The following is a 12,597-nucleotide window of genomic DNA, read 5'->3' as shown; positions in this document are numbered from 1 at the left end:
TAATTTTGAGTGCATAAAAAACTGAAAAACTGAACCACGGTTAACTAGTCCACCGATTTTGGTTTAGATTTTAGAAAAACCAATTAGGTCGGTTCGGTTAAAAAAAACCCACGGTTTGGTTAACCAAAATGTGAGCACCCTATTAAATACTTAAAGGTTGTATTTGGAAGCGGTGTAAATAAAAAACTCTATCGATGGAAATCCATAACAGTCAGGTCTATCAATGTAAAAAGCGAATCAGTTGAGTACACCTTTTACACTCTTCTGCAATTGGAAGAATGGTGTAAAACATGACAATTTTTCTTTATGAATGGGATTTGTTAAGGGAAAGATAAACAATAGAAATACATAAGAGTATACGATTATTTTATATTTTTAACTTTTTAAATAATTAATAATTATTTATATTTTGGGTTCGACTATGATATGGAAAAAAATATGATGTCTGAAATTTTTTTGACCAATCAATTGGCATCATAAACATGGTAGCCAATCAAGTGTTATTTGTTAAAATTCATGGGTTTTGATTGGTCAAAACTCTTCTGATACCATATCTTTCTCGCATCATAGATTTTCCCTTAGGCTCCGTTTGGTTTGTGAGAAAGTTTGGGTGGGATGGAATGGGATGAGAAAGTGTTCATCAAAGTTATGAAGTTGACCAACCCAACCAACTCGGGTAGAGTTGGTCTATTTTTTAGTATTTCTAGTCGACTTTGGTTTAACAATTCTCCAACCCAACCAGGTTGGATTGGTTTGGCTTTAGCCATTTGTAAATTGACCAAAATCAAACGACCTAACTATATATATATATATATATATATATATATATATATATATATTTATATTATTTTTAATATATTTTTTAATGCAAGAAAGAGGAAAATTCTCATTTTTATATCATCAATTTTATTTTTTAATAATACCATTGTAATTTTTAAAATTAAAAATAAAATTTATTTTTTAAATTTTAAATCTTTTGAACCAACCAACCAACCAAACCGAAAATTGACCCGAAACAATACAACCAGAGTTATTCGGTTTTCACTAATGGCTAGTTGATTTTGAGTGACCAACTCCCCAACCTGACCAGGTTGATCTAGTTGGCCAAACAACCTACAACTGAACCGAACCAACCCGTGAACACTCATAATTTTTGCATAATTAATATCCTAATCTATAATAAATAACAATAGTTTAATATCCAATAATTATTGAAATTTTATAGCGAAAATGCACAACTATTGAAAATATATTGATAATGAAAATACAATAAATACTAAAAAATATATTAAATTAGTCAATAACTAGTGTAATCTCAAATAATAGTTTAATCTCTAATAAACATTAATCAATAAATTATAACAAAAATACAATAAGTAGAATAAATTAAATTTAAAAAGTTAAATAATAGTAGTTTAATCTCAAATAATTATTTAAAAATTTATGTTAAATAACAAAACAATTTTTATACATAATTATTGAAAATATATTTATCACAAAAAATAAATACTTATTGAAAATACAATGAATATTAGCATATATAAATATATATTAAGATTTTAAAATTACTATTATTAATAAATATTATTTTTCTAAAAGTTATTTTCTATAATTATTAATTGATATAAGTGAAATTAGTTGTTTAAATAATATCATTATTTAAATTTTAAAATAATAATTATTTATTGAATTTAAGAATCTATAAAATTATAATTTATACTATTATTACATAATTTTGTTATTGATTTTGTAAAATATTGAGTTATTAATAATGTGAATACACACACACACACACACACACACTAAAAGGGATGTGACATGTTTGCACATCTCTCATTTTTTGGTGTAGTGGCATTTTTTATTAAGAGGGACCCTCACCGCAATAAGGGATAGGTGGCATTCTTCTATCCAGTTGTTGTTTTTCAAGAGATTCAAGTGAATACTCTTCTCGATAGTTTAGAACCCTTTTTTTAATGTTTTACCAAAACCTAGGCATGCTTGCTGACTTCTCTTTCACAATTCTGCATTGATGCACAATCTCCCTTAGTAACACATTTGAACCCTATTTGGTTTTAGAAGATTTGTTTTAAAAGAGATTCAACATCTCAATCCATTTGTTATGCTTTTCATTTTATGATTTGAACATATGAGAGAGATGCATGCTTATATGCATTGATGCTTTTTAAGTGAATTTGTAGCACTCAAGTTTCAAATTGAGCTAAGAGCTAGAAGCCCACAGGCAGCCTAAGGGGGTGTTTTGTGGTGTGTGGATGAGAAATTGGTGGGTGTGGATTGGTCCATACCACACCTTGTGGCAGGGATTAATCCACACCACACCACAGTCCATAGCTATTCTAAACTGTGAACAAACTATGTGGATTGGACCAATCCACACCCACAATGGTGTTCTGTAGTGGTATACACAATTAATCATAAATATCTAATTTTTGCATTATATATATATATATATAATACTATATAAATTATAATTATATAATAATATATAGTACATAATATATTAATAAAATAAATATATTTTTTAACTTTATTGTACTAATTTATTTAATTATTGTATATATAAGCAATTTTATACATCAAAATTCATATAAAATTAAAATTTTAGGTTTTTTGTCATTTTTTAAATAAATAGCTTTGGCCCGATGCACGGCTCGGCATAGCCCAAGGCTCAGCCCACGAGCCAGCCTGGCCCGCGGCATGGTATGGCACGGCACGGGCCTAGGCCATGGGTCATGCCAGGCCAACTCCCCAAGTATCCCATCTCAACACTGTTGCATCTGCTTCTATGATTTTTATCTCCATATTTGTGTTACAAACTCCTATCGTTGTAGCTTCATTGCTAACTTCATCATTTTCAGCCAGCAGCTCATCAATGTCAAACTCCCCACTCTTAGAGGCATTCACAGTTTTACACTTGAACTGGGTTTGGTTGGTTCAATTGGCTCTCCATGGGTCTGTGGAATTGTTTCACTCAAGGTTGGTTCAACTCGAGCCTTCTTTGCATTAATTAACTTTTGTCCTTTCCTGTGATTTGCCCATATCTTTGTTGATCTCCTTTATTATCACACCTTTTTCATTCCTTTCCCTTAAGTCCCTTCTAGGTACATAGCTAACTCAAAAATATGTATATGTGCACCATCCTCGAGTATAGTCCGCCCTCTTCCTTGTTCTCCATCCGCCACCTCAGCTAACTTGAGATTTGTTTCTTGTATCAAATTTTCACCAGTCCCATCTTGATAGTACTCTTTACTTCCATGACCTCTCCTTGAGCCATTCACACAGTCCAAGGTCAACTCAACAATCGTACCTTCTTCCCTAGTTACCAACTTGATTCAAGACAGTATAGAGGTAATCAGTGAAGTCATTGAAGCACTTGAAGCACGGAAAGAAGCCATTGAAGCACGAAAAGAACACAAATATGAGCTTCGGCAGAGCATAGCAGAGATTTTCAGTTGTGGAGACCTTCAATGGGATCTTCGATTGTGGTGACCTTCGGTGGAACACAATAGAAATCTTTGGTGGTGTACAAGAGGAATCTTCAGCGGTGGAGAACTTCAACGGTAAATTGATGTATAGAGTTTGGAGGGCGCGCATGAAACAAAATATCAAAAACAAACTGTGGACAGACCCCTTCCATGAGAAATTACCATTGACGCTAAAATGGGGTGTGGACAGGACTGGTCCACAATATAGTGTGGACCAGTCCCATCCACAACAAACCGAACACTCCCTTCTTCCCGTGGCATGGACCAAAACGGTCCATCCACGAGATGAACACACTACTGAACACCCCCTAAGTTGTTTTTTATGCTTTGATGTTTTTTTGGTGATTGAGGTAGTTATATGCAAGAGAGAGAGAGAGAGAGGCTATAAAATCTTTAGAATAAAATATTTATTTTGCTTATGTATCTTTGCAAATGCAGTCAGTAATTTCAGGTTAGAAACCTATATTAGATGATTAACTATAAAAGAATTATAAATCTAAAATTCGTGTTTTATTGTGGCCTTCCTATCTTTTATTTTCAACAGATTTTCATTCTATTATGGGTCATCTATTGCTCTTTATTTATTTGTTGAATACATGAATGGTGCCTTCGTATGTTAGCAATTCAAATAGTTAGGTAATTCATTTTTCAAAATTAATCACCAATCCCCATTGGGACTTTTAAATATTTCAGTTCCTTTAGATGATTCCATAAACAGCCTAACTTCTTCTAGCTTTTTCTTGAAACTACTAATTGTTTCTTTACTTTTTCTTTGGTCGTCATGGAGGCTTTCTTAACATGGTGCCAATTGGTCCAATGATCCATTGGATGTTAGACCAGAGACATATGGAAGCAGCAACTTTCTATTGGATTTGTCTTTTTCTTCTTTGAATTGTAACAAGTTTTGTGAGCTATTCTTCTTTGGCATGTTTCACAAGGTTGGAGTTAAATTACAACACCGTATTTCTTCCATTTTAATTAATAAGTTGCTATTTTTTCATGTATGGTTTTCATTATTTTTTTAGCAAGAGATTCTTTGGTTAGGAGACTTAAGATGTGATAGTCATTTAGGTTTTGGGGAGGGCTACCCCTATTTCTGGCTATACTTTTAACTTATCAACTATGATATCATATAATTCCATTTGTAACTATGGTATCATATAATACCATTTTATGAATTTTTCTGTTAAGCATTAATTTTTTTAATGGTATAATATGTCAACTACTCTTTTGAAGAAGGATATATATTTGAAAATGGAAACATGGCACAATTTGACTTATATCTACATAATTTTTTCATGGTGATAGGATAATGGAGTTTGGCTTACACAAGTTTGTCATGGTGGCATGCCACAGGCATTGTTTACTTTATTTACTTATTTATTATTTATTATTGTCTTGGGCCGGCCCTTATAGATAGATAGATAGATAAAGATGTTTCATATGAGTTCATTTTGGTGTTTGTCTTATTATAATTCATGTTTGAAGTCTTTGAGATCATTAACATATTTAGTATAGGCATCAAGGCTCAATATTATATCATTGTTTTCTAGACAAAAATTAATTGTGATTACATATGTGTATTTTTTTTAAGTAATTAAATATGTATTTGGCCATATATTTTATTAGTTGACACTTGAGAGGTTACTTAAGAATTTATCCTTTTCCAAGTCTATATTCATGTTTCTCTTGCAAGGTATATTGTTTTACCATACCCAAGAAATTTCACATTATACTGTTTGTTTTTTAATTTTTTTCCTAAAACAAATAGAATTTTTGAGTATATACTAATGGATCCATTTGCTCTATTTTTTTCTATTTTGAGTATATACCAATTTTGTTGTAGAGCTACCTCTTTTTGTTTATGTTTTTCCTTCCAAATATTTCACGTAGATAGTTTCATGCAGTGGGAATAGTGGGATGAGTCCAAGTATTTGAGCATGTGCTAATGAACCTCCACTGCAGGTTAAATTGTCTTTGGATTTATTATGTGTCCCCTTCCATAGTTTTATTTTGGGGATTTCTTAGTAAAACATTGGTATCACTTTGGTTCATTTGGGAATCTACATTATTTTACATTAGAAAATAAAGTCATCATGAATGGGTTTTTAAGGTGAAAATCCTACTATGATTTACACCCTAGGACATGTGATCCAATTTGTGAAGCAGGCTTGAGAGCTGACAAATATTAGGTTTTATTAGCATTTGCATTCAAGAAAATAAGCTATTGAAGATTGGTGGATGACAAGAACATGGGGATGGCTAAGCACTTCAAATACATAATCTTGGTGGACATTGATGCACTCTCGAGGTGATCAGAGCAAAGAATGCACTAGCCGAAGTGTAGGAGTTCATGTCATTCTTGGTCAGGGCGTTGGGGAGCTATCCCATGGACTGATGCCTTGGTCTCCTTCGCTTAGAGAGTGATTCGCTTATGAAGATTTAACCAACAGTGAAAAAATAACATCAAGTTATGGATTTTTTTTTAATTTTCATGTTTTTAATTGTGAATAATATCTCCTATTGGAGTGTATTATTTTTTGTAATTTGATATTTCAACTTTTAAGGGGAACATTGTGACTTTGGGGAAAAAATAGAAGAAAAAAGAACTTTGTCCATGGTGTGGTCTATATGTAAATGAGAGAGGGGGAAATTATTGGGATTAGAGCAAAATGGTTATTTAGGGGATAGGATATCCATCACATGGACGCCCAAAGATTGCGGAATAAGGGGGCGAATTTCAAAAATTTTTTCTCCCCCTTCAATTGGGAATCGCATTCCCTATTTAAAAATCATATTTTCAAGAATCATTCTTGAACCATAAACTGAACCAGATCTGAACCAAAAGGAGTAGGAAGGGATTATACCTGATACGGAGAAACAGTATCTCCTAATGGAGGTGTTCATGCCCAAGGAATGATCCAAAATCTGCTGCCACTGAAGATGGTGCAGTGCAGGATGGAGCAGAATCAGCAGTGTTCTTCCAAAAGAACTTGACCCTTCGCAAGAATCAACATGATGGCTTGTGAATACAGCTCCAATCATTCTTTTCTCCAAAAGATTGTTATCAAGATCAAATCTTGATTACTCTTGTAGAATAGGAGATCAAACTGTTGGAGGCGGCGGCTGCAGGAAGGAGGCGGCAAGAGAGTATTCGCAGGGAGCAGAAATTCTCTCTTCTTGTGATTTCAGCTCTGAAAACATGAATTGTGTATTGCATGTCTAAAGGCTACCGCCCTCTCCTCCTTTTATAGACTTAAAGGGATTAGCTCCTAATCACATTAGGAGTTGTTAATCCAAATCATATCTGGATAAGAAGTCACTTTAAGTGATAAGGGATAACCCTTATCTTATTTGTAGATCAGATCAGCTATCTCCTAATCTAATTAGGAGGCTTCCATATCTAAATCTTATTTAGATCTTGGACTCTTTAAGTGGATAAAGTCTGGGCCCAATCCTATCAGCTGATCCATCTCAGAATTTGCCCCTTTAAATGACTAGTCAAACCAACCCAGTTCGAAATGGGCTTAAGGCTCATTTAAGGTTATGTATTCACTTAGCCTTCCAAACTGCTGCCCAGTTGGGCTTCCTTGTATGGCATGGGACCCAAACATTGATTTACACATCAGCCACATGGGTTCGGCCCAGCCTTTGTTACAAGGTCTGGCCGAATACATTGTTATGGACAGTGCACCCCCTGAAACCCATCTATTGGGCTCTATGGGCCCAAGACTTACCCTAAGTGGTCCCTAGGCCAAGCCACCTTGTAACACCCAGGGACTGTGGGCAGATGCAAGATTAGCCCATCAGGTATTATCCTCAATGGTCTTACACATAACCTCTCAGCCCATAATGACCATACACTGCCCGACAAGAGAGGACCTCTCCCTCGGCTGCAAGGAACAATGTTGCATTCTCTGCTTATGTGGATCCCGGGAATTGAAACCTTTTGCAAATCATTTCAAAACAATAATATATATACTTTTATATCTCATATAAAATATATTTTGCAAAACAAATCTCAATGATTGAAACCGGCTGCCGGCTGTCTTGGTTTCCATTAGTGAGAGTGCATCCCTGATCATTACCTTTGTCCGATGAATTCTCAAACTGTCCCAACATACCCAGGTTTTGACCCCCGCTAAGGATCTCACTGATTGGTATATCAAAGATAGCCTAATCCGACACCTAGTGCAGTATCATAATCGAGTCTAGGGGTCGGGTGTAACTTTCCAATTTTGTCCATCAATCTCCAAGGTCCAGGGCAATACTGGAAATCTGGTCCAGTTCAAAGATTCAATTAATCCTACACTGTATGTGCCTAGGGTCTCACCCTGGCAGCTGAGACAGGCCACCCCAACCGACTTGGTGGCACCACAGTGTCAGCCTTGTCAGGATAGATCTCCCCAGACCGACCCACTGGCTGTGAACATTCTAAACTAACACGAGTCTCATTAAGTGTCCAGTTTAAGGGTATTACACAGAAACATACCAAGGGAACATGAATCAAATATGCACTTTTATTCATTTACAATAAACTCATAAAGTAGATCATTTTGATTGAAGCTAAGGGCATACAAAACTGTCTAACAATTTTATTAATGATGATTGATGACAATGGGATTCTAATTAAAATTTTAAAATACCGATTGTGTAGCTATAAATACAATTCTTTATTAATAAATTAATATTATTAAAATGTTTGGTTAGACAAATTTAAAAGGAAATGTAATGAATTAAAAAGGACTTGCACCTCTATGAGGAGCAAGGTTCAGTTGTTCAATAGGCTGTGGAACCAGTGATAAGGTTCTACACCAGTATTAAGTCTTTGTTTGATGATTAAGTACTTGTTAAAAGAAGTACTTGTTGCAGCTCATAGAGGTGTTTGGTAACCCACTTTCCAAATTACTTATTATGTTTTTAAGTACTTATTGGGGTGGGGATGTTTGGTAAGCTACTTTCCCCATAAGTGCTTATATTTACACAAATGACAATTTTAGCCCTCACTTCAATCATACATATATACAATGCTTTTCATATGTTATGCTATACATTTTAACTGAGAGCCCATGTGGACCCACACGTGAATCACCACGTGGATCTAATAATAAGAATAATAATAATAATAATAATAATAATAATAAATTATAATAATTATAAATAATAAATACTTCGGCCTCCCTCTCCATCTCATACTTCTTCCTTTTCTTCTTCAAAACCCCCCAAAATCCACTGTTCATCATCTTCCTCATGACACAGAACCAATGGCGGCGATGAATCCATTCCAATCTCCACCTCCAATCTCCCATCGTTCTTTTTTCTCCCACACCATCTTTCTTTCTTCTTCTTTTTCTTCTTAGTCTTCACTCTTTCTCTTTCCCTGTTTATCATCGTCGTTGCAGCGACGGGTTCAAACCAGCAACAGTGGTGAGTGGCGGCATTGAACATGAACGATGACTGAGGAAGAAAAAATAGATTTACGATCCCAAACTTTGACCTCTGTGGCAAAGTTGAGGACTAAGAAAGAAAAAACAGGAACGGTGAGTGGCAAGGCTACATACCTGCAACCAATTCTAGGTTTCGATCCCAGAGTTCGATATCTGTGAAAATGTATTTGATCCTAGATTTGTGAACTAACGACAGGTCTGCCAACCACTTTTCCTCATCGTCGATGGTCGCCAATGAACTTGCAACTGGTGCACCACTACCTGGTAGTAGAGATGTTTGCATGAATGGAGAAGGAAGTATAACCCTTGCACAAGGGTATTTTAGGTATATAAAAAATTATTAGTGACTGGTTCGTCCCATTTTTTTGGAGAAGTACTAAAAAAAAATCCAACTTGAAGTCACTTTTTTAAAGAAGTACTTAAAAAAAATACTTCTTCCCTACTTTTTTACCAAACACACAAAATCACTTAATAACCACTTAATGTGTGGTCCCAACTCTTAAAAGAAGTACTTCTTATAAGTGTTCTCAAATAGGAGCTAAATACATGGGGCCCGCATCATTTATTGTAGAGCCTATGAATTTAATAATGGCGTGGAACCTCATTATTGGTTCCACAACCTGCTGAATAGCTAAAGCAATCAACTAATTAATTCGAATTCCTCTATGAGACGCTATTATAATGCCAAGAAGCCATTGTATTTGAGCAAACATTGTAACATCTAAAAATGTTAAAAAAAATGAGAGCTTCTAGCCGGGCAGTGGTCCAGTGGATCATGTCTTAGGCTAGCAAGTTGAATAATTAATTTAATTAACAAAGGAGTGGTTAATCATAAAATTAACAATATATTTTAATTAAACATAGGTTTAATAAAATTTAATTAACAATAAATTTTAATTGGTGGTTTCCATTGTTTTAGTACTCTTACTTAACAACAAATTATGGTTACTAAATTATCAATAAATTAACACTTGAAGAAAATTAATTGATTGTTTGTTCTTTACCACTTAATATAATAAACCAACTTTTGAATTTTCTCGTACATTACATGACCCCCGCTAGTAAAATGCTAAAATCATATATAATTATAAATTCTATCAATTAAAAAAAGAAATCAAGTGTAGTTGCTCATGATCTAGTACAGTACAATGATTCTATTATTCTTTCCATCAATTGCAATTGCAATTTGCAGAGGGTATGTATGATAAATAATAGGGAGAATGACTGTCATTCAAAATTCTGCATTGGATTGCAGTGTATTTAACCCTAAATAATAAGGAATTGCCTGCATCAGTCATATGTTGTTTATTGGTTTATTTCTATTGCAAATAGTCTTTCATTCTTATATCTTTTTGGTGAGATTTGTAAAACTGGTAACAGGACAATGGCAAAGAAAAAGTTGTGTTTCCTTCATTAAACTTATCAAATATATAGGCATTTATTACAAGGAGCTAAAGGAGGCTGACGTGGCATTTATCAAAATAGATTCATAACCAACTTTATAACAAACTTCATTGCCAGAGTAAAACTCATTGTAACTTGCTTCAACTAGTATTCTCCTAATACCCCCCTTCAAGTTGGAGCATGAGGTTTAAAAATGCCCAACTTGGGTAATAAATAAGCAAACCTATCTCGGCCAACAACTTTGGTAAAGATATCTACAAGCTGAGCTGATGTAGGAAGATGAACAGTAGTTATAGCTTTAGACTGAAGGTGCTCTCATATGAAGTGGCAATCTATTTCAATGTGTTTGGTACACTCATGGAATATTGGATTAATGACTATGTGGAGTGATGCCTTGTTGTCACAATATAACTTAATGGGTTATGGATGAGAGAGACTAAGATCAAAGAAGAGTTGCTTCAGCCACAACAGTTCACTGGTGGCAACTATCATTGCATGATACTCGGCTTCAGCAGAAGAGTGTACCACTGTTGCTCGCTTCTTACTCTTCCATGACAAAGGAGAGTGTCCTAGAGTCGTGAGATAGCCGGTGATGAATTTCTGAGTGGTTGGGCAACCAGCCTAATCCAAGTCACAGTAAGCTCGTAATTGGAGATCACAATCAGACAGAAGAAGTATTCCTTGCTTAAGTGTAGTCTTTAAGTATCGAAGTACATGTATTGCAGAATCTATGTGTTGTTGTTTAGGATCACTCATAAACTGACTTAAAATATGAATTGAATAAGTGAGTTCTGGTCTCATAACAATGAGATAGAGAAGATGACCCACAAGTCGCTTGTATTGATCAAGTTGAGCAATTGGCAAACCAGATTCAGGTCCCAAATGATATTGTTGCATAATGGGAAACATACTAGGTTGGCAACCTAGCATGCTTGCATCCTTAAGGATGTCAAGGGTATATTTCCATTGTTTGAGATAAATGTCAGAAGAAGACCAAGAGATCTCAATTCCAAGAAAATATTGAAGGGCTCCGAGGTCCTTAATTGGAAACCACTATCGTATGTAGTATTTGAGAGTAGAAATACAACCTGGGTCATTTTTGGCAATCACCAAGTCACCAACATATGCAAGTACAACAAGAATGCTGCTTGATTGTACTAAAGTAAAAAGGGTATTATTAGCAACTGATTGCTTGAAACCCCGTTAGTGAAGAGCATGATCTAGAATTTCAAACCAATTGTGTGAGGCTTGCTTGAGGCCATAATGGATCTGTTCAAGTGACATGCACGTTGATCCTTAGGAGGCATGGAGGAACACATTGTCCACATCCATCTGATGTAGTTTCCAATTTCAGACTATAGCCAGAGCTAAGAGTCAGCATACTGTTACGAGCTTAGCAACTGGGGCATGTGTCTCTTTATAATCAATGCATTCAGTTTGAGTGTAGCCTTTTGCTACCAAGCAGGCTTTGTAATGCTCAACAACTCCATCAGACTTAAACTTGACTTTGTACACCCAACGACACCCAATGGGAGTCTTTCCTGGTGGTAAGTCAGTCAATATCCAAGTATGGGTGCGCTCAAGTGTAGCTAGTTCGACTGACATAGCTTTATTCCAACAATCATGTTTGCTGGCATCATCATAACAAGAAGGCTTGGGTTGTGTAGAGGGGATTGAACTCATAGTTAAAAAATTGGAGATTGGGTAGTGAGTGCTGCATGAGTCAATTTGTGACTGAAGTGTTGGACAAATGTAATTAACCAAGTGCGGAGGAGGTCTCTTGGAGCGAAGTGGGCGATGGTTATGTGAGGTTGGTGGGCTAGGAACAATAGGTTCAGGAGTTGGCGAAGTGATAATGTCCATGTCACTATTGTGTTTAGGTAATTCTGAACTAATAGGGGGTTATGAATTGTCATAAATTAGTTCAATTCTAGGTGTTTGATTAGGAATTTATCAACCACTATACCATCGACAATTGAAAGAGGTATGGTTGATGGTGGAGATGGGTCCAAAGACATGTCGCCATCATCAAAGGGAAATTTGTGTTCCAGGAAAATCACATCTCTAGACACAAATATCCGCTTAGTAGCCAAGTCATATAATTTGTATCATTTTTTACCATTAGGATATCTGACAAACACATATTTAGTGTCACGAGCATCAAATTTATCACGCCCACGTCGGGATGTACTTGCATAACACACATTTGGAGTTGGCAAGTGATTAATGATGTAAACTGCTAT

This window comes from Nelumbo lutea, chromosome 1 (genome assembly GCF_056320005.1).
Source record: "Nelumbo lutea isolate HS-2025 chromosome 1, American lotus-T2T, whole genome shotgun sequence".
Classification (NCBI taxonomy): domain Eukaryota; kingdom Viridiplantae; phylum Streptophyta; class Magnoliopsida; order Proteales; family Nelumbonaceae; genus Nelumbo; species Nelumbo lutea.
This window is presented reverse-complemented; position numbering follows the sequence as displayed.